Genomic DNA, 21,811 nt, shown 5'->3' with positions numbered 1-21,811 from the left:
TATTTCAAATAACCAAATAACCATATATGCAATATATCAGATAACAAGGTGAAATACTGTAACAGTATGAGATAGCCAAGGGACAGCAAAAGAAATGAGAGATAACATGGTACATTAAGGACAACAATCACTCATTATATGGCTTTTGTTTCTATATCCTGGAGGTGCCTTCATTTAGCGTCATACTATATGGCCTTATGTATCTAGGTTTTGTTCTATTGTAAATCTCTGCTAGGAGAGCCCAAGGTTTCTACTGATTATGACAAATGAGGGAAACCATTAAGTCTATGTTCCTTTGAGTCTGGCTTACTTCACTTAATATGATTTTTTCTAAGTCTTTCCATTTCCTCACAGATGGGGCGATGTCATTCTTTCTGACAGCAGCATAGAATTCCATTGTGTATAAATACCACATCTTGTTGATCCACTTATCAACTGAGGGACATCTGGGTTGGTTCCATATCTTTTCTATGGTAAATAATGCTGCAATAAACATCATTGTGCTAATGGATTTAGTATATCCTTGTTTCTGGACTATTGGGTAAATGCCAAGTAGTGGAATTGCTGGGTCATAGGGGAGCTCTATGTTTAGTCTTTTGAGGAACTGCCATATTGCTTTCCATAGTGGTTGAAGGAGTTTGCACTCCCACCAACAGTGTAGTAGTGATCCCTCCTGGCCACATCCCCTGCAGCATCCATTGTTATTAGATTTCTTGATCCTGGCCATTCTAACTGGAGTGAGGTGGAATCTTGGAGTTGTTTTGATTTGCATTTCTTTTATGGCCAGAGATGTTGAGCATTTCTTCATGTGTCTATAGGCCATTCTTGTTTCTTCTTCAGAGAAGACTCTCTTTAAGTCTTTGGCCCATCTTTTAATGGGATGGTTGTTTCTTTGGAGATTAGTTTTGGAGTGATTCAATTTTTTGAGCTATTGGTATATTTTAGATATGAGGCCTTTGTTGTATGGTTAGTGAAGATCTTTTCCCACTCTGTAGGCTTTCTAGTTAATTTGTTAGCTATGTCCTTTGCCATACAGAAGCTCTGCGGTTTAATGCAGTCCCACTTATTCAGATTTTCTCTGATTTGTTGTGTTTCTTGGTCCTTATTAAGAAAGTTTCAACCTATGCCAAGGAGACCTAGTGTATCTCCTATTCCTTCTTTTTTTTTTTTTTTTGCTGGTCCTGGGCTTGAGCTCAGGGCCTGAGCACTGTCCTTGGACTTTCTCAAGGCTAGAGCTCTACCACTTGAGCCTCAGCACCACTTCTGGCTTTTTTCTGTGTTTGTGGTACCGACGAATTGAACCCGGGTATTTGTGCATACTAGGCAAACACTCTACCACTAGGCAAGACTCCCAGCCCCATCCTATTCCTTCTTGTAAAATTTTCAATGCATCTGCTTTTACCTTGAGGTCTTTGATCCATTTGGAGTTAATCCTGGTGCAGGGGGACAAAGAAGGATCTAACTTTAGTTGTCTACAGGTGCTTAGCCAGTTCTGCCAGCACCACTTGGTGAAGAGGCTGACTTTCTTCCATTCTATTTTTTTTTGGCTCCCCTATCAAAGATTAGGTGGCCATAGGTCTGTGGGTTAATATCTGGGTCTTCAGTTCTATTCCATTGGTCTTCAGGCCTGTTCTTGTGCCAGTACCAAGCTGTTTTGGTCACGATAGCTCTGTAATAGAGTCTAAAGTTTGGTATTGATATTCCTCCTGTGCTGTTCTTTCTGCTAAGAAGTGTTTTTGCTACACGGAGTCTTTTATTATTCCATATGAAATTTTGGATTGCCTCTTCTATTTCTTTAAAGAATGACATTGGGATATTGATGGGTATTCTGTTGAACTTGTAGATAGGCCTTGGCAAGTTTGCCATTTTCATGATGAGGCAGTGATTTTTCAGGGTTAATTTTATACCCTGCTACCTTGCCAAAGTTTTGAATCAGCTCAGCAGCTTGGGAGTGGAGTCTGTAGGGTTCTTTAAATACAGAATCATGTCATCTGCGAAGAGGGAAAGTTTCACTTCCTCTTTTCCTATTTGGATCCCCTTTATGCTTGCTTCTTGCCTTATTGCTCTGGCTAAGAATTCTAATACTATATTAAAGAGGAGTGGAGAGAGTGGGCATCCTTGTCTCATTCCTGAAGAAATCCCTTTAAGATTTTAACTTGGTACATCTATTTGTCTGTGAACATGGGCCTCCCTGACCTTGTCAGCATAACAATCAGTAACTTTCAGAAGTCAAGTCCAAACTGACTGCTGCTTATAATCCTAGCTACTTAGGAGAGTTGAGATCCAAGGATTGCAGTTTGAAGACAGCCTGGGCTAGAAAAGCCATGAGACTCTTTTAAATATATGATTTATTTAGTGATCTTTGTTTTTGCTTTATTTATATGATACCAAGGAATGAAACTAAGATCTCATTCATGTTAAGCAAGCAGTCTATCACAATCCCCATCACAATTCCCATCCCCAGGATAATTTTCTCTCTAATAAATCACAGAAAGTCAGAAATAGAGCTGTGGCTCAAGTGGTAGAGAGCTAACATTGAACAAAACAGCTCAGAGAAAGCACCTAGGCACTGAGATCAAACCCCAGAACTGGCACACACAAACAAAAACATGTAAGGCTATCTACCCTAAGTCAAATCCCACATTTACCTATCAATACCTAACTTAGCCCATCATTTTACATTGACTTTCAGAGTTCACTTGTGTATTATCTGCTCTCAGTGAGAAGACAGTTAGTCTCTCTAATAGCAGGTTTGGTTTTGCTTCATACTTCATTCGTACGTCTCTCGTAATAGTTGACCAAAAGTAGAACCCCAAAATAACATATTTCTTAAAAGGATATATAGTGGGAAGATGGATGGATGGATGTACAGTTATGATATAGTAATCTAAGATAAAGTCCTGATAACATACTTCAAGATAGATAACTGAATGATGGAATGAGATCAACATTGTAGATTTTTCCTTAACCATGAGCAAAGGACTCTTAAACATTTGACCTCATTGGATTGTTGAGCCTACATCTTAAGCAGCTGCATGCTTCCTTTATACCCTTCCTAAGGACACCTTATTTCTATGGGAATCTAACAGTAATAACAAGTACAGTGTATGTTTCCTAACTACCATAAATATTTCTGAAATGCAAACTCGTGCCCTCTGATTCATGCATGCTGTTAGGGAGGAAAATCCAAGCTGCCAAAGGCTCAAAAAAACCCCACAATTATTCTTCACTGTGATTCTACATGACTTTTACATGACTAATGTCATTATCTGACCACAGAAACTAAGCCAATGAACTTAGGAGAATTAAAATGGTGCGTGTGCTGGTTGTGATTGGCGCAAGGCCCTTGTTTGGACAAATAGGCATGCCAAGGATCCCCAAAATGAATCAGATCCAAAGAACTGAACTATTTCTCTAAGGAGGGGAGGAAAAGAAAGAGGGAGGAAAGGAAAGAGAGACTCTAATAGCAAGCATACAGACCCAGTGCACTGAGCGTTTTCCAAACGCCCACAAGGCCAACAGCCTGGCATTGCTTCCTGCACATTTAAATGCAAAACTCTTCAGCAGTTAACAAGGATGCATATTGATTCTACTTCCCAGATTCTAAATACTTTCAGCTCTTCTTTTGGGACTTCCTTCAAGGCCAGGAGGATTTTATTAAATACATCCTAGGCCCTTTGAGGGTAAATTTAAATTTTTAGAAAAACCCAAATGTTACAAGGAATCCAGATCTAGTGAATAAAATCAGGGTCCAAACAAGCTTGATGTTGAAATGATGTGGTGGGGAAGGAAAAAAAAATAGCTTTAAAGAACCACTCTCAGTTCTAAGTGAGAAGTTCCAGAAATGTTGGAAGATATGAAAAACACACTTGGCTTCCTAAGATGACAGGCCTTCCAGTTCTGATGTGTTTGTTTTAAAACCCGATAGCTCTTCTTTGGAGATTTGAACTGGCCATCCATTGGGCCAGCCTTGGCTGACAAGATGTGTTTTATTTGGCAAGGTAGTGATTTTCTTTATTTTTAACATGGAGTTAGGATTTTAAAAAATCAGATTTCAAGGATACATTTGGATTTCTGTTTCCTCTGGAAAAATCTGAAGAGCTGGCAAAGTCATTCCCCATCCCCACATGATCATTGCAGGAGTGGAACATCTGCAGGCCTGTGCACAGGAGACAGCAAGGCTGAGTGTCCCTGTCATTAGGGTCTGCTCAAGCTCAGATTTAAAATTCAACTCCCATGTGATGCCAGTGACTCACGCCTGGAATCCTAGCTACTCAAGAGGCTGAGAACTGAGAATCACGGCCCAAAGCCAGCCCAGACTGAAAAGTGCATGATGTTCTTGTTTCCAAAGAACCTGCAAAAGCCAGACATGGAGGTATAGTTTAAGTAACGGCCTTGAGGGGGAAGAAAAAAAAAGCCAAGTGAGAGCTAGAAGCCCTGAGTTCAAGCTCCATTACTAGTACAAAAATAGATAGATAGATAGATGTAATTTAAATGCAACCACATTCCACGCCTACCCTTCACCATTCGTGGTCCTATGTGACATTTATTGCCTTCTCCTCAGGACTAAACGCTACCTGAGAACAGAGAGTTTTTCCATCTTGCTCAGTGCCACATCCCCAGTGCCCAGCCCAAAGCTGGCCCTCAATGCTAGTCGAGTTACATGAGTAGATGACTTGCCCAGGGATAGTTATAATCCTTGCTCCAGTCTAAATGGTTATCGTTCTGTGTATATAGAATGATTCAGATCATATATAATGCTTTCTTATAGTACTTTATGTCACCATAAGATTAGGACACAACAGTTTTATAAAGTATGCATTGAGTTCTCCCTCAATTTCCCATCTTTCTCTGTACTCACTTCTTTGTATTCTATTCATTTCCTTTTTCTTTTTTTTGAACAGATAACAAAAGTCTGTAAAGAAAGTCTTCCTCTAGCCTCTCTCTTAAATACTCAGCTCTCCTTCTTGTAAGCAGTGTGGTGAGTTTTTTGCCTGTCCATCTGTAGGTAACACCTTACATGTGAGTTTTATTCTTCCTTCTCTTTTACTCTTCTCTTTGCATAATCTGGACATTATTCCTATCTCAATCAACTACATTTCTTGGGGACTAAGTTTTATCTTATCATCTTATAAAGACTTTTCCCTCCCTCTTTCTCACATTTACACAGAATTCCATTGGGTGAGTATTTAAAGGTCCCTTTACCTAGGACCTGATAATGACATTTTCCATATCTCCTTTTCTAGGCATTTAAAATGTGAGTGTTATAAGAAGTGAGGTTATGGGTAGTTTCTATATTTGGTGCCGTAGTTAACAAGTCTTCATTATTTTAAAGCTATGACAGATTCTCATTGGTTTCTTTTAGTTTGATTGTTTTTGTCAGTCGTGGGCTTGAACTCTGGGCCTGAGCACTATCTCTGAGTTCTTCAGCTCAAGACTAGTGCTCTATTCCTTGAGCCACAGTGCCACTTCCTCCTAACATATCTTTTAAGAACATCAATGAAGTTTTCACATAAATTTTAACCTTCAGTGTATAGATCATAATTATTTTTGTATACTTACCAATAAGACTTATTTACTCTAACAAAGAATTACTTAAGGCAGAGTTTTCATATTTTCAAAGAAATTTCAGTTTTTCTTTTGATGTGTTTGCTTTTCTTTCTTTTTTTGATGTCTGCTTTTCTTTCTTCTCTTGTAATTGCTAAGTTGATTATATTGTGAGAAGATTCTGTAACCTCCAGTAGTTCTACTTATTTCTATTCTTAGGAAGTTTACATTGCTCATATTTTGCATTTTACATTGTTTATATTTTATACTTTACATTGGTCATATTTTATAATTATTCTGTCCTGTTATTCTATGATCTTGCTTTTCAAGAATGAAATTATATATAATATATACATATATATATTCCAGCCTTCTTATTTTATAACTATCTAATCTTTCAAGGAACACCAGGTATGTTTAGCACAACTATTATTGCACTCTCATTTTTTCATTGAATTCCCCTAGTGTTTAATTTCGTATATTTCAATATACTATTACTTGGATCATAATCATTTATGATAATTATATCTATTGTTGACCTGACAATTCCAAGGCTAATAGAAACTAAAACATTATATCCATAGTGAGCTATCTCACAACTCACTTGAGAAGATCTCGTATTTGAAGACTTCTGAAGAGGAACAAGGTGTTGGTGATAGATGTTACCTGTCAATGACCCAAGAGCATATAGATGTGATAATAAAGTGTTTATTAGTCAGGAATAGAAACATGAAGTCATACATTCTTGGTATTGTAGCTCCTTCTTTCTGGAGTTTGATTCTTCAGGCTGGGAAGTTTGTTAGCCAGAGATAGAGTCCTGTTTATCAGTGTACCCATCAGCAAGCATTTGGCTTTCCCCTCACCCTTAATGGCAACTCCAGAAGTAGTTATGACTGGATCAGTAACAAAATCCTAAATGTTGTAGAAGATTGGGTAATTAGCAGAGACTCCTTATGGGGCCTACTTTAGTATTCTGTATTCCTTCCCAATTTTTCATAAGCTCATCCCAGGAGCTAGCTTGCAACATACTCAGCATTTCTTCTGAATATGTACAGATTTATTTACCTTCTGACCTCAACTGAGAGAGTCATAGCAGACCTGCCAGAGATCGGAGCCTGGGGCTCTGGCACTCAGTCCTTTGGCTTCCAGGTCATAGGTAAGAAGGTATTACCAGCTGATGTAGCGCCTGAGTAGGAGCAGCAAGATTCTCGTGATGCAATGAAGTCCCATTCCTTCTGCTGTGGAACTCCTCTTGTTGACATGTGAGACACTTAGGCACCAAATAATTCTTTTTTTAAAAAATAGGTGAATATTTCTTTTCTTTCCTTTTTAAAAAAAATGTTATTTTATTGTAAAGGTTATGTTCAGAGGGGTTATAGTTACTTACGTAAGGTAATGAGTATCTTTCTTTTCAGTGTTACCGCCCTTAGTTTCTCCCGCTTTCCCTCCCCCACAACTCACCCCCCCAAGTTGTAAATTCATTTCCAACATAGTGCCTAGTGAGTATCACTGTTGCATTGGTTCACTCCTTATTGTTCTTTCTAAAGCATTTAGAATCCTGCAGCAGAAAGACGAGAAAAGATTTTGTCAAAGTAATGTTAGCACATGTTTTAATATTTTTATCTATATGTTCTGCTTGCAAACATATCAAAGACAAAAGGATATTATTTTATGAAAACTAAAATCTCAAAGTCAGATCCTTTGTAGCTTTCCACCCCATTGTCTCTCATGCATACTTATCTCTTAACTGGAAATAAGAGCATCTCATACAAACAGAAACAGGTTTGGGTTCAGTCCAAGGCATTGTTACTGCATTGCTAATGCATTGCTAGTGCACTGTGGTGAAAAGTGACATCTTCATATTGGGTAAGTGTGCCACCAACATGGCTGATCAGCCACCAGAGAGGAAAATAAAGCTACCCCCAGATTATTCAAACAGCGTGATTCAATACAGAGCATGGGTTATTACTGAATAAGCAAAAAGGAACAGTAAGATACCTTGGTTGTGTGAGCAGCTGTCATCCTTAGAGTTGGGGATGAAAGAGAAGATGGAATTATGAAGGTCCAGGAGCTTACATGAGTTCTGGGGAGCACTAAGAAAAGGGGGCGGGTAGAAGCTGCTTTTAGAGCTTTTGAGTGATACAAAGATGCTGCTTCTGGATGCACTATTAGAAACATCCTCCAACCAGTAACCAAGACTAGCAGATGCTCACCAGGCATGGAAATGAAAAGGAAGGGGGCCTCTTGTCTCTTCTCACCATTCAGTCCTCCATCCATGCTGCCTACCGACAGATCAGAAAGCACTCGGGTAAGGGACAGTGGGAAATGGTTGCTAATGGTCCCAGAATCAGAGTATGGGAAGATGGATTTGTAGCTGAGGTCCACCAAGTAACAAACAGGCACTCCAACAGGCTGTAGGAAGCCGGTGGTTCAGAAGTGAGCATCATCTTCATCCTTCGTGCTATATCAAGTCTTTCCTTTGAACAACTATTCTTAGCCTACTTCTCCAATGATTTCTTGGTTTGATTTTCAGCAAAGACCTTTTCCTCTCTCAAAGCAGTACTCCCTGGTGATCCTTTTCAGCATATCTCTAACAGCACAGCATCCCGATGGAATGAAGCAGGTCATCTTCACACACTCCTACTCAGCTAGTACACTGATAAAGTTTATTCTCATGAGTCTGACTCCAAAATAACGGGAATAATATCCCCAATCAAACGGAGCCCTCATTATTAATAGAACTTCTAATTTTCTGAAAGACGGCATCACCTTTCATGAACTCAGAAATGTCTCACGTCTAATGAGAAATGTTTTCCTGCCACTTAAGGAATAAGTGTCTCCCCAGCACAAAGTTTGCCGTATGAGAAACTTCCAGGCTCATCAAGAGTGAACTTTTTAAAATAATTTCTGTCAGGCTGGCCAAATCTTGGATTCTGTACATTACATTTTTAGTTGCTTCCTATTATGAGCTGGAAATTTCACTTTTAAAATAAATGTAGGTGGGAACTTTGGCTTTTGTCTTCACAAGTAGTGACATTAAAAATTATTTGTTAAAAGCTCAGCTCAGATACTACAGGGAGAAGTACAGGTTCAAGATCAGGAGACATCATTTTGAGCCCTGATTTTTTCACATATCCACATTAAGTTCACACGTTAAGCTTTTGAACCTCAGCTTCTTCCTCTGAAGATAATAACCAGGTTGTGAGCACCAGTGTGAATACATATCAGCATTGTTATTCTTGCCAGTGTACTCCATTGTGTGTGGTTCAGAACACTGAATCTGGATTCACAAAACTTCAGTCCTCTGGAATTGATTCCTGACTCTTGTATATATAAATCTTTCCTATCTCAGGCAAGGAATCCATGTCTCTCAACTGGAGTCTCCCCAGCTGTAAAACACGTTGGCATTACCTAAAACCTAGATGGCTTGTAACCCAGATCATATGTGTAGGACACTTAAGAGAATTCCCAGAGCTGCACAAACATTCCCATAAACATTAGCAGCTATTGCTGCTATTCCCTTTATTTTCCTCATTGTTGTAGTTCTCACTTTTTAACAGATATACGTGCGCAAGAGGTATGATGATTAATGTTTAAGGGGTCCTAATCTTCTTTGTTTCTTTACATGAATTCATGGAACACAATGAGAAGCTCTTTAGACTTGATTTTTATTACAAACACAGGAGAGACCATTTGTCTATCTGGTCCTGGGATTCATAATAGGGAGCTCTAGTTATGTAATCATATACTTTATAGGGGTTCTCATTAGAGATGGATTGATTTTTTATTGTTGTTATTGGTTGTTGTTTGGTGTCTTAGAAACTAGCTGCTTCCTATGTCACTGGGTAACTTTGCTTTCATATCAAGTAACTGTTTTCCCTCCTTGGGAAATCAAAACAGCCTGTTTCAATGACAGGTAAAAATCAACAACATAAACTGTTGGCCAGAGCCCATTGTCTTTCCTTTTATGAACTAAAATGGATAGGTAAGAAGACCTGTAACACCTCTCGACTCCCAAGCTGTTACAGCTGAAACTTTGCAAATGATATCTATAAAAGGTGCCATCTTGTAAGCTAAATCATATTCTTTGAGTAAAAGCAGAAATTTGCCTAAAAGGTCTCTGACTGGGGGGCTGGAACATGGCCTTAGTGGTAGAGTGCTTGCCTAGCATGCGTAAAGCCCTAGGTTCAATTCCTCAGTACCACAAACTCAGAAAAAGCTGGAAGTGGATCTGTGGCTCCAATGGTAGAGTAAATAACCTTAAGAAAAAAGAGCTTAGGGACAGCACCCAGGCCAGAGTTCAAGCCCCACAACCAACCACAAAACAAATTCTCTCAGCCAGGCACGGTGGCTCACACCTCTGTAATCCTAGCTATTCAGGAGGCTGAGATCTGAGGATCAAGGTTCAAAGCCAGCCTGGGGACAAAAGAACCTGAGACTTTTATCTCCAGTTAACCCCTAGAAAATGGGAAGTGGGGCTTGGCTCAAGGGTAGGGAAGTAGCCTTAAGCTGAAGAGCTCAGGGACAGTGCCCAGGCCAAGTTCAAGACCCATGACCCACAAAAAAAAAAAAAAAGTTCTCTCACTGGGAAAGCAGTGGTGGATATCTCCACTGACACTTCAGATCAGACAATACCCATTAATCGCAAAAGCTGCTGTCCCAAAAAGTGGGACTTTCTCCCCCTATCTGATCTCTTATACATAGCATCCTGCTAGAAGATTGGCAACACTGCTCTTTCCTAAGATTACCAGATCTTCTTTTTTTAAACCAGTTCACCACGACAACATACTTTTCCAAAACCACATGAAGTAAACCCCATTCTTGCTCCTGACTTGCTGCCTTGTGATGAAACCATAGTTTCCGAAGCCAGTTCTCTTTGTGCCACCAAGTAACCAGGACACTATGGAATTCATTCCGAGTTCCCAATGCTCAGTGTCTGTGGATACTTCAACATCTCTACCAAGCAGGGCTTGCCAGGAGAGAAAGCCATCTTCCTGACCTTACGTGTGCCCAGCTTAGCCCCCACCTGAGGGTGCGCACAGTGGGTGGAAAGCAGGATGGTTCAGAAGCACTCAATGGGTATTTATTCTTTTTATAAAATTTTTATTGTCAGAGTGATGTAAGGAGGGGGTTACAGCTACAGTCATCAGGTAGTGGATACATTACTTCTTGAACATTGTTGCCCCTCCCCATGTTTTTCTCCCACCACCACCCCCATCCCCTCCACTCATCTCGTTTTTTCCTTCCCTTCCCTATTTCAATAACATATATACAATATACCAGGGAAGGGGTAGGTATTTATTCTAACTTCTCCCTTTTCCCCTCAGTAGTGGGGGATAAGGTCAAGGCTCTTGGTCCATCTTTCCCTCTGTTTCATGAATAGCAGAAACGAACTATGAACTTCATCTTCCTTTAACCAGGCTGGGTTTTGGTAAACAGTGTAGCTGTGTCTCCCTGAGCACCCCTGAACAGTCCTGGTAGTCTTCCCCTGGCACAGCACTGTTCTCCTCTTAGGGCCCACCTAATGAAAATTTTGAGGCACAGTAGTTCTAGCCTAGTCTTATTAACAAGACCTTCTTTCCAATGGCAAGAATGGGATAAGACTTTGAACAGAAGCAGAAAAACAGAGAGAGAGAGAGAGAGAGAGAGAGAGAGAGAGAGAGAGAGAGAGAGAGAGAGAGAGAGAGAGAGAGAGAGGGAGCTTTCCTCCCTCTCAGAGAGTGAGAATGGTCTTCACTGAGTTGTAATTCTCTGTTATCACAATGGCAGCATGCTGTTGTTACGCCCTGTGTGTAAACAGATGTAACTGGACTGTCAGCGAGGTAGAGGGTGGTCTCACCCTGCTGCCAGACAAACAGTGCTCAGCTGCCAACAGACTCTCTGACGTGCAGGACAACTGGTCATCCATTGAGAGCCAACAATGGCACCAGGGCTTAGAAGTCTTCCTGGCATTGTACATTCAAAGGTATCCACTGTATGTAATGATTTCACTTAAACTGCCTGCTGGAAGTTCTGAAAAAGACTTCAGACTACAAAAAGGTATGGAAAGTATCAGGGAAACATAGTCCAAAGCCATTGAGATTCTGCCAGTTACCTTTCTTTAGGAATGAATGGATGTTACTGGCGGTGAAAGTTTTTCTCTAGCTCAGAACCCAGGCCAAAGAAAATGCAGGGTGTGCTGAGAAACAATGTTAGCTAAGGCTTTTTTCCCCTTTCGCCTTCACGTGCTGCGGGATGCTTGGTTGAAAGGTCCATTCCGAACAGTTTATGTAAGAAGTTCATCCATTGGGAAGGTAGAGTTAAGTGGACTCCGGTCTACCCATCACCCATCACCATAATCTCCCCAGAGGGCATTTAGTCACCCCAAATGAGACCTTTCCATCCACCAACAGTTACTCTCTACCCCTAAATCAGTCCCCACCGCACTCTATCACCAGGCTGGAGCTTTCAATATGCTGCTGCTTTCTCTCTCAAAAAAAGATGTATTTTGTCACCCAGACATGGCCTGCAAGTTCCTAATGATTAGAATCATCAACATTTAATTTTTGAGAAAATTCTTTTCCTGTGTCACTGAGTCTCTGCTCCTCATCCAGCACCTTCCAAATGTAGCCACTGTTCTTTTAATACCAGTTTATTAAGAGCCAGTGTGTGCCGCTCACTGTAGTAGCTCTTTTGAGGCCAGGGAGGGCCTTGTGGACACACCAAAAGTGACTTCTTAATGGAGGGAGACAGAACATAGGGAGAGGGAAATTACCTGTAAACCGTGATCAACAATGCTAAGCTTCCTGGCATGGAGGGCAAGGTGAGTAGGGCAGGAGTGTTAGGATGGAGGGCTGTAGCAGGGATTGGATAGCAGAGTGGATATCCCCAAACAGTTAAGGTGTTCAGTACTTAATTGAGAAAAGGTCCCAAACTGGTGTCTAACATGTAAGCATTTCAGGAAATGTACAGAAAAAGTTCTGTACAAAGTTCTGTGGCAAAAGCATAGGTGGCATGTTGGAGGAATAGCAAGGATGTCAGCAAAGCTGAACCTGGGAGAGAAGACAAAGAGACACGATTGAAAAGGGGAGGTCATGAGCAGTAGAGAGGCAACGAGAGTTGGATTCTATTCTAACAGGACCACTCTGGTAGCTCTCTCGAAGAGCAATAATAAGGAATGCATCCCATTTGTGAGGCTGGGCAGCAGAATCACCGGGCAGCCCTTCAGAAGTGGCCTGAGTTCAGAGCACTAATTGGTCTGGGTCGTGGCCCAGGCACTGGTGTTTTGGGGAGTTGCCTGGAGGAGTTTGAGGCCCAGCCCAAGTTGACCCTGGAGCATGCAGAACCCCAAGTTAATCCCAGGGCCTTCTACTCTGCAGCTGGGAAACAACACCCTGCAGCTGACCCCACATACTCAATGGCTGTACTGTGCCCAGAAACTACCAGAGGACTCATGCTGCGGGTAAACGGGGCTGGGACTACACACAGTATGCAAACCCAGAGCCCTTCTGGATCCTCAGATCTTAAGGTTAATCCCACAAAAGCCTTGGCCAATTAGCGAGGCTTTGTCCTTGAACTGAAGACAGAGCCCCTGAGCCTATACCTGTGCAGAGTATTGAAGGCGATGACTTGAACCTTAGCAAGTGAGCCAAATGGCCCAAAGAGAAGGCCATATAATATTTCAAAATGTGCTATTTGTGGGAAGGCTTTAAATAAGCCTGCCTATCTGTGCTGTTGGCATCGCTAATTCAGAAGGCTGAATAGAACGTTATTGTGTTGCATGGGCACAAGCACAGCGGGGAGTGAGGGGGGAGCCACTTAGAGCCACAAGCTGAACATGAATCAGCAATCTCCTTCTATTGTGCAGAAAAATAATCAGCAGGCTGGAGGATGGAATTTAAGAATCATGCAGAAATGCCCTCCCCTCGCCTCCCAGAAGAAACAGACACTGGCGAAAACATGGCATCTGGTTTTCTGGCTTTGGGAGCTGAGAGGAATGTAAGAATCTTGGGAATGCTGATTTGTAAATATGGAAAATGCAAGCGTAAGAAGCAGAGGATGGCTTCAGCGGCGCTAGCACGCCAGCCGAGTGCTTATTCACTCTCACGGGCAAACCGCAGAGCTGTCCTAACTTCACAAGCCAACGTGCCCTGAGTTCTTATTTTTGTGTTGATCCTCTTGCCAGCTAGGGAAAAAAAGCAGGACAGTGATCCTACCTTTCTAAGACCTTCCAATCTGTGTCTTCAGCCCAGGGAGCACCAGTGCTGCCCACATGTGGCCCGCAGGTGTGGGGACCCGGGGTCTTCCACCTTACTCTGGGCCTCCGGTTCATGGATTGGGCAGAGGCTGGACATATGCACCGTGTGATGCGGGGGCTACTGATCTGGGAACCCCTGTGTGTGAACTGCTCTAAGGTAATCAATACAGAGGCACGTGAGGAAAGTGAACAATGGAGGGCCAAAGTTCACTGGAGAGGAGTCACTGAGCTGATGTGCCCTTTGTGAACTGGTTCTCCTGCACATAGCTCCATATTTTTTCCTTAGCAAACATGCTGGTTGTGATTTTTCCAGCACCCAAGAGATGGTTAAAAGAGGCGAGGGAGGAGAGCTGCCATGACTAAGAGCATCCCACAGAAGACCATACAGGACAGTCCCAATCGCAGCCACCTAGCGCATGGCTCTAGAAATCAGTGGAGCAATCGGTGACCTCTCCTCACACCCTGGCTCATGCTCAAGCACCTCTCACATGACAAGTTTTCTACAGGTCCTGGAGAGGCCTCTTCAAAGTACGCATGAGTGAGCTGGCCCGGAACACCAGAGCTTTGATCACTGTGAGGCTCACATATTCCAAATTCAAGGATGACTACTTAACATGCTTTCCATGGCCTTCAGAGAGGTGGACACGCTGGTGCCTCACAGTGCAAGGTCCTTCACACCAGTTCCAGGGCAGGCTGAGCACGTGCCCACATGGATGGAGACACGGAACTCCAGCCTTGCCTTGTGCGCAGCTTGCAAGACAGCTGCTCCGTGTTTCCTATGTGATTAAGGCTGGTGGCTGTCAGCTCCTGGACCTGGAACATGTGTTAGGATGCAGACTTCCCAGGAGCCCCCAAACTAAGTAAATCTGAAACTGGCAGGGGGTGTTAAGGGAATCCAGAAATCTGGTGCTAGAGGAAGCTACAGGTACCTCGAGGTATCTAAAGCTAGGAACTGCATCCACTGAGGTTGTCACACAGGCAAGGCCGAGCTAATGCCTCATCCTCATTGGTCAGATTCTCACCAAAGACCTCCAAGTACCTGATGCTGGACCAGCTTCCAGGCTCTCTTTAGTAGCTGTGCAGAGCACACTGGCACTAGGTCTTTCTTCACCCCCTCTCTTCTCTGCCCTCAAGGCTGGGTTCCTTTTGCATTTCAGGGTCTTTGGCACATCTTGCCCATGTACGAGGGCTCTGGAAACTTTTGAAGTTTGACCAGACCAGATTGGTTTGCAGGACTGCCTTTTAAAACTTGCTAAGCCTTCCCTTCATGTCCCTTCCTGCTTTCTTTCTCTCATCCTTTCTTTCTTCCTTTTATTAGAATTAAAGATGATAAAAATAGAAGAGAATTATGACAGAAAAAAAAACAGAGTGCATGTGGTGTTGACATGCCCCTGGAAAGACTTTGCTCTCGGTTCTTTACCCTATGCTTGTAATCCAGACAGACCGCTTCCTAGGATGAAGCTGAAACATCAAGTGAGGTGACAGTGCTCTTGGAGGGAGGAGAATAGTGATGGACAAACCCCACCCTTGGACTTCTCACTGGCTTCCAACAGTATGCTATCCATGATACCCAAACTCTGCGCTCAGGTACCCAGGCATGCCACAGCAAACCCACAGGAACACTGGGGTATTTTTTTTTATTTTTGAGGGAAACATAGACACAACTGTTACACACCCTGGAGATAGTACGATCAAGCTGTTGGAATATAATTACTGAATAAACAGTATTTGTTTCAACCTGGAGTCACCAGGCAGGAAAAGAAAAAAGATTGAGATGCTGAACGCCATGCACTGAGATGAGGGCATGTCTGTATGGAGGCTCGTCTGCCCCCACCTCGTAGTTTCTGATTAGATCATACATCAAGGCAGCACTTAAGGACATACATATTCTAAACTTAACTGTTCGGGATGGCGGGGGGGGGGGGGGAATGGATGTAATAGCAAAGTATGACTACATGCCTCTTGGAAAGACTTTCATGCTTCTTCCTACGCAGATCCACCCATCTCAGCTCCCTGGCTGGAATTTTAATAATAATAATAATAATAATAATAATAGCCTAAATTCCCATCAAGAGTTCCAGCCTTTTCTTTGTGTTTCATTCTAAGTGCACAGCACTACAGAATAACCATTGAGTTAACCCAAAGGACCCGCACCAAGCAACATTAACCTAACTGCATATACTTCTGAAATCTATTAGTCGTTTCTTTTTTCAGGGCTTAAAATTAAACTCAAGGCCTTGTGTGTGCCAGGCAACCACCATACCATTGAGTTTCTCCTCCAGCTCTTGATCTCTCTCTCTCTCTCTCTCTCTCTCTCTCTCTCTCTCTCTCTCTCTATATATATATATATATATATATATATATATATATATATATGTCAACAGGATCTCTATATTATCTCAGACTAGCCTTGAACTTGTAATCCTCCTGTTTTAGCCTTCTGGGTGATTGAATTACAGGCATGCATAACCATGTTCTGTCTCTGAAGTCTATTTCTCTATGAACATTGAAATACAGTTCCCGCCTCTCCCCACCACTGGGCATTTAAGAAGTAGCAAATAATTACATGTATCAGGAAGGTTTGGTTTTATTTTTTTTCCTTCTTCAGGGAATGTAAGTGCAAAGTTTTCTTCTTAACAGCTGATTGCTTTAATCCCAGTGCTGTAAATGCCCCCTGCAGATTCCAGTTGCAGAAGCAGAGCACAAGCTCAGACTGGGTGGCGCCATCTCCCTGTGACATGGCTGAATTTTTATTTACTTCTGTTTCCTGTGGATGATACTTCTACCAAGTAGTTATGGACTGGAGTCTACCCTCCTGAAGCTACCCCAGGCGAGGGCAGGAGTGGGGTGTTTGTTGTTGTCTGATTCATCATCAAGCACACGTTTTAGAAATCAATAATAGATCATTTGCTTCAATGAGAATGTTTGTTTTCACATTCTTGTTTGTTGTTTTTCATGCATGTTTCTCAATGAGTCATCTAACCACAATTACACTTTCAGGCATCTGGTGGTTCTGTGTGGTACCCTCAGGAATTATTTATTTCCTCTGACATGATGAGTGTGCTTTCACACCAGTGGTGCACGCATGCACATGTATGCACATGCACACACACACATACACACACACACACACACACGTATACACAAGTGTACACATACTTTTTACTAAGCTTTCCTTCAGGTCGTCACAGAGAAGCTGTTCTTAAGTCCACCAGGTGGCAGTAAAGGCAGTTTGAAAGACTGACTTCTGTCAGCTGGGCTCTGTGGAAGTCCTTGCTCCTGCTGAGCCAGACAGTTTCCAAGCCACCTGTCTGCTCTGCATGTTGAAGGCTCCTCTCATTATCTAAGAGCTTCCAAGATAAGAGCCCACCTGTAGAGATAGACAGCAAGAACAAAGCAGCACTATAACTCAACAGGAGGCAAGACAACCATTTCTGAGTTGGCTAGTCTAACGAGTTTCTTCTTTACTTGTCTATGACTGAATTATTTGGCTAAAAGGTACTCTGTCTTTCACTGGGTACGGCAATATATTTGATGTAGCAGATGGTTTTAGATGTGCAGGAGTTATCTGGTCAAGAACCCCACCTGAACCACGCTCACCCAGCCCTCAAGGTAACAATAAAATTTGGCTCCCCCAGCTCAGGGTGGAGAGCCGCCATGCATCTGGTTTAGTCTCTACATCTCTCTCTAAAATAGATAGTCATGTTCCATCATAGGACTGCATCTCTAGATTCTTAAGGTCCTATGGGTCATTCTGTTGCTAAGTATTAGAGCCCATGCTCTATGAAGCATTCTACGGTGATCTTGCCTGTGAGAGAAATGGAAAGAGAAGGGAGAGACAATATTCAGCACAGGTGCAGGCAAAAATGAGCCTGAGGAGATGTGTTTTTAAAAAAAAAAGGTGGGGGGATTAAGTAGTACAAATAAAGGATGTTCATTATGCTAAGAACAACAAAAAATAGTCAGCAAATGTACCTCAGTTGCAACCTCATTGTATTGTCTCCTTCCTTAAGGCAAAATACTTAACAGTGACTTGCTGAAAATCTGAAGTGAAAATTACAGTTTAGCCCTTCAAGAGCTATTTGCCAAGGTCTGTTTCACCTGGGCTAGAGTCTCTAGCTTTACCCAGCAGAGGAATCTGACCCTGCCCTCCCTCAGAGAAGTGAGTGATCTGTTCACATTAACACCCCGGCTTCCTGGGACAGCCTGAGCTATGGCTACATTGCCACATCTTAATCAAGTAATTCTGTCAGAGCCTTGGATACCTTTTTAACCATCCCTCCTCCCTAGGATTACTATGCTGGCTTCAAACATACTTTTTCTGCTTCTGATTATTGATTCCATAATTCAAATACCTTCAGCCATAACTTTTTATCCCCTTCATAGGAAATAAAGCCTTATTTTTTCAAACCCACTGAGTGTGTCCCCTCATTTTGCTCTTACTGGCAGAATGAATGACACACTCCGGAGCTTTGAAACAACTTTCAACCCCTTGGGTTCATCTCTGATACCCTTGAGTTATAAGTTAGTTCTTTACTCCCTGGGTGTACTGCATGAGCAATTCACCTTGAGTCCTCTACAGACAGAGGTGGCATCTGATAGAGTGAACAGAGCAGCCCCAGGCTACATTTGTGGATTGGCAAGTCCCTCATAAACCTCCAGACTGGCTTCTCAGAAATTCATCTTTCTTCCGCCTGTGGCTAAAGTTTCCAAGTCCCCTTCTTTGTGCTCCAGATAAAAACATAGCGTTCATGTTTCCTTTCATTTTACCCTCTATATTATATTTTCACCAATGTGTGTCTCTACCATGAACTACATGAATTATAATAGAGACCAAAGTCTACAGCCAGAGTCATGTGGCATCTGGGTGGGTTTTGTTTTGTGAGGGGAGGAGTCTGAGTATCCTTGAAAGTGCATTTCAAGAGTATGAAGTTTGTAACTCATTCTTTGTGGAGACACCCCTAATCATTGAGATCCACTAAACAAATACAAGAAGCATTAGAGGAGAATGTGGAGGGGAGCATGAACTGGCCTAGAGCCATATCCATATCCCACAGGGATCCATTATTTTAGCACAAAAACACTAGTCTCAAGGGAAGTCTGCAATGCTCTGAGAACAAGAAGCAGCCTAGGCAGAGAGGGTGTTCCTCTTTGGGAGCGGCCCCACTTAGGAGATTCAGCATTTTCTGTGTCTAAGATAGAGCAGGAAAGGCGCTGTAGCAGTCTCCAGCAACATCTCCTACCCCACCCCCATCTGTCCTCAATGAACTTGACATGCTTCAAACTCTCACCCTCTGACAACCTGTCAAATATTCAAAGCCCACCATCTAACCTTCATGTGACTCTTCCCTTTTCTAGATTTCCTTCAGACTTTCTTAGATATCTTTGCTGTCTTCACAGACATACAACATGAAAAGTCTTTGTTAAAATGAGCTGCCACATATGTCCTGGCCCTTGTGTGCAGGTTGTACTCCCTCACATGCTGCAGAAGATCACCCTCGCTCACAAGGAGACCCAAGATCCCTGATCTATTTCTGAGTATTGATAGCTAATATTTACTTCTTGGCTTCTGAAGATGCAATAGCAACTTTCCATCACTGGCATTCTTTTAACATAAACACATTCTATCCATTTGAAAGGTGACTACTCACTTTATGCAGGGGAACACATTTTTCCTACAGAACATGACACTGGCCTGAAAGTGGAAAGAATTAGCCTGAGAAATCTCAGTCTCCACACAACTGCCTTGTCATCTGCAGTTTTAGTTGCTTCTGCCCAGCCATTTTGTAAAATGGATTATAAAGTCCCTGAGGGGCTGAGTCACCCATGTTAGCCTATCTACATCTGCAGTTTACCCCAGTGGGAAATGCTCATATCAAGTGCATCACTATGCCTTATGGTTTCTACTTCCTGTCTCAGGTAATCTTCCCTCTCAGCTCTCCATTCAAACTCTAACCCCTTGTCCTCTCTCCTGGACCTGCGGTAGCACCTCACTGTTCTGCTTTCTACCCAGGTACTGCTAGGGAAGTTTTAAAACTTTAATTGAATCCTACCATGTGATATAGATTTCACCTATATGATCCCCAGGTTTTTCTGCACAAGAGCCCTCTCCTGCAGAGCAGTTTGAATGCCAGAGGCACATAGGGCAGGAGAGGAAAACATGTCACCTCTTCTCAAAAGACTTCCTCAACACGATCAGATAGAAGCACTTCTCTTTCCCTCCTGGCCTGGCCTTCTCTGACATAAAATAAAATCCATATAGTATTTTTAAATGTTTTTAATTGTTTTGATAAGGTCCTCTCTCATTGTTATATCAGAAGTCTCTTGTACGAAGGTTGAACATTGTCTTTGAACAAAACCTGCATCTGTCAAAATGATGAGTAACCTGCACAAGAAGGATCTGTTTTCTCTTCAGGAATGCCTATCCAGGACTAATAGGAAGAGCATTGTGAAGCTCAGCTAGTGCTGAACTTCCTAGTTCTTCCTGTGCCTGCACTGGATCTAGTTGAAACCTTCCCTCTCGACAATAGCAGTGATCAATAGGCCATGGTTCAGACTCCCTGGGCAGCTCTGATTCTCAGCCCCTCATTGGCATGGCTGACACGTCATGCCAAACAGCTAGACACTCCCTCTTGTCTGAGCAGAGCCCTCTACTGTGGGTGCTTCCATCTCAGCAAGCACTTCATTAGGCTTGCTTGCTTTCTAAGCTCGTTTCTCCTTTGGCCTCATGAGTTGCCAGGGAGTCCACACCCCTGACATGGCTCTAGAGAACTCCCCTGATCCTGTCATGGTGCAGAACATCTGCTCACTCCCACAGTGTGCTATAGGGGGATCAAGTAACGAGGCCCTGAAGCTCCTAACTACCCAAGAGAATTGCTAAAAGCTGTCCTAGAACTACACTGAAAACTCTAGGTCTAAGGACTGGAGAAATGGCTCAAGTGGTACTGTGCTAGCCTAACAGGAATGATAGGCAGACAGACAGACAGACAGACAGATAGATAGATAGATAGGTGTATATATGAAATTCTCTTTCTTGCTCCTCAAAATGCTAAATAATACTAAAGAATTAGTGTAACAACAGTTCGAGTGTGCCTTTAATGCTTCAGCCATAGTCACTATTGTTCTACTACAGTATCAATAGTATCAAATCACACTATAATTCAAGGAAAATTATACTAAATACAGAATGATGAAAATAGTAACTGTTGTGGTGCTGTCAGTAAGGTTGAAGTGTTAATATGATAGTTATTCCTGGTTTTGGACAGTTTCTATTTCTGACACGTCGTCAGGGCGTCGTCATTAAATGTGCTGCATTCTAATCCAGGTGAGGTCAGTCATACTCTTTGGGTTGTCCATCATAGATGCCTGAAGAAGCAGCTTAGGTCAAAGGCCAGAAGGCGTTGCCAAGTTGGCCAGACTCTTAGAAGAGAAGACACGCTGCTGTGCCTCAGGGAGAGAAAGCTAAAGCCAGACAAATGCCTCCGCTTTCTCATCACCGTGGGCTTTCTTTGAATGTTGGATCTATCTTCTCTTTCACTTTTAGATGGACCTTTTGCAGTTGAGATGCATGGCCTGAAACAGTGAATTCTTCTCTTATAAATTCTTCTCCTAGAAAGGAAATAAAAGTATGTCTTCCTGTGTTTCCCTCTTCCTTTCCTTCCTTTGTCTCTTCTCTCTTCCCTCTCTCACTTCAAATATCCTGGAAGAGACACCTTATCAGCTCACCTCAGGTCTTGAACTGCTAGGTCAGAGAGTGGGGCATTGTGCTTGGACAAGCCTGAACCAAGTTCTTGCTCCTTCCAGAACATTTGTGGAGTCAATAGAGTGGGAAGTGTATCCTGTGAAAACATGACAGCCATAGGATGGAAGCAGAGATTCATGGGAACATAGTGTTTGATAAGAGCAACAGAGTCAGACATTTGATATTGAAAGTACAACGTGTTCTCTCATTGTCTGAACCTGATCTCTCTTACTTCAAATGCAGTTATGTAGGTGAGCAATGATGGGGCTAGGTGCTGGTGGCTGGTT

General features: G+C 42.4%; 1 protein-coding gene across 7 annotated transcripts in view; it reads left to right on the top strand.

Moving 5' to 3' along the window:
- Thrb (thyroid hormone receptor beta) overlaps window positions 1-21,811 on the top strand; it is a 349,517-nt gene that overhangs the window by 217,420 nt on the left and 110,286 nt on the right. Inside the window, exon 1 of one of the 7 annotated variants that reach the window (XM_090322304.1) lies at window positions 17,326-17,395. The exons of the other annotated variants lie outside the window; for them this stretch is intronic. The gene's annotated coding sequence lies outside the window, so the exon portion shown is untranslated. Of the gene's footprint in view, window positions 1-17,325; window positions 17,396-21,811 lie in introns of those variants that run through there. 7 annotated transcript variants of the gene reach the window in all.

This window comes from Megascapheus bottae, chromosome 2 (assembly GCF_031878675.1).
Source record: "Megascapheus bottae isolate mThoBot1 chromosome 2, mThoBot2.hap1, whole genome shotgun sequence".
Taxonomy (NCBI): Eukaryota; Metazoa; Chordata; class Mammalia; order Rodentia; family Geomyidae; genus Megascapheus; species Megascapheus bottae.
The sequence above is the reverse complement of the archived record's forward strand: the minus strand, read 5'-3'. Positions and strand labels throughout refer to the sequence as shown.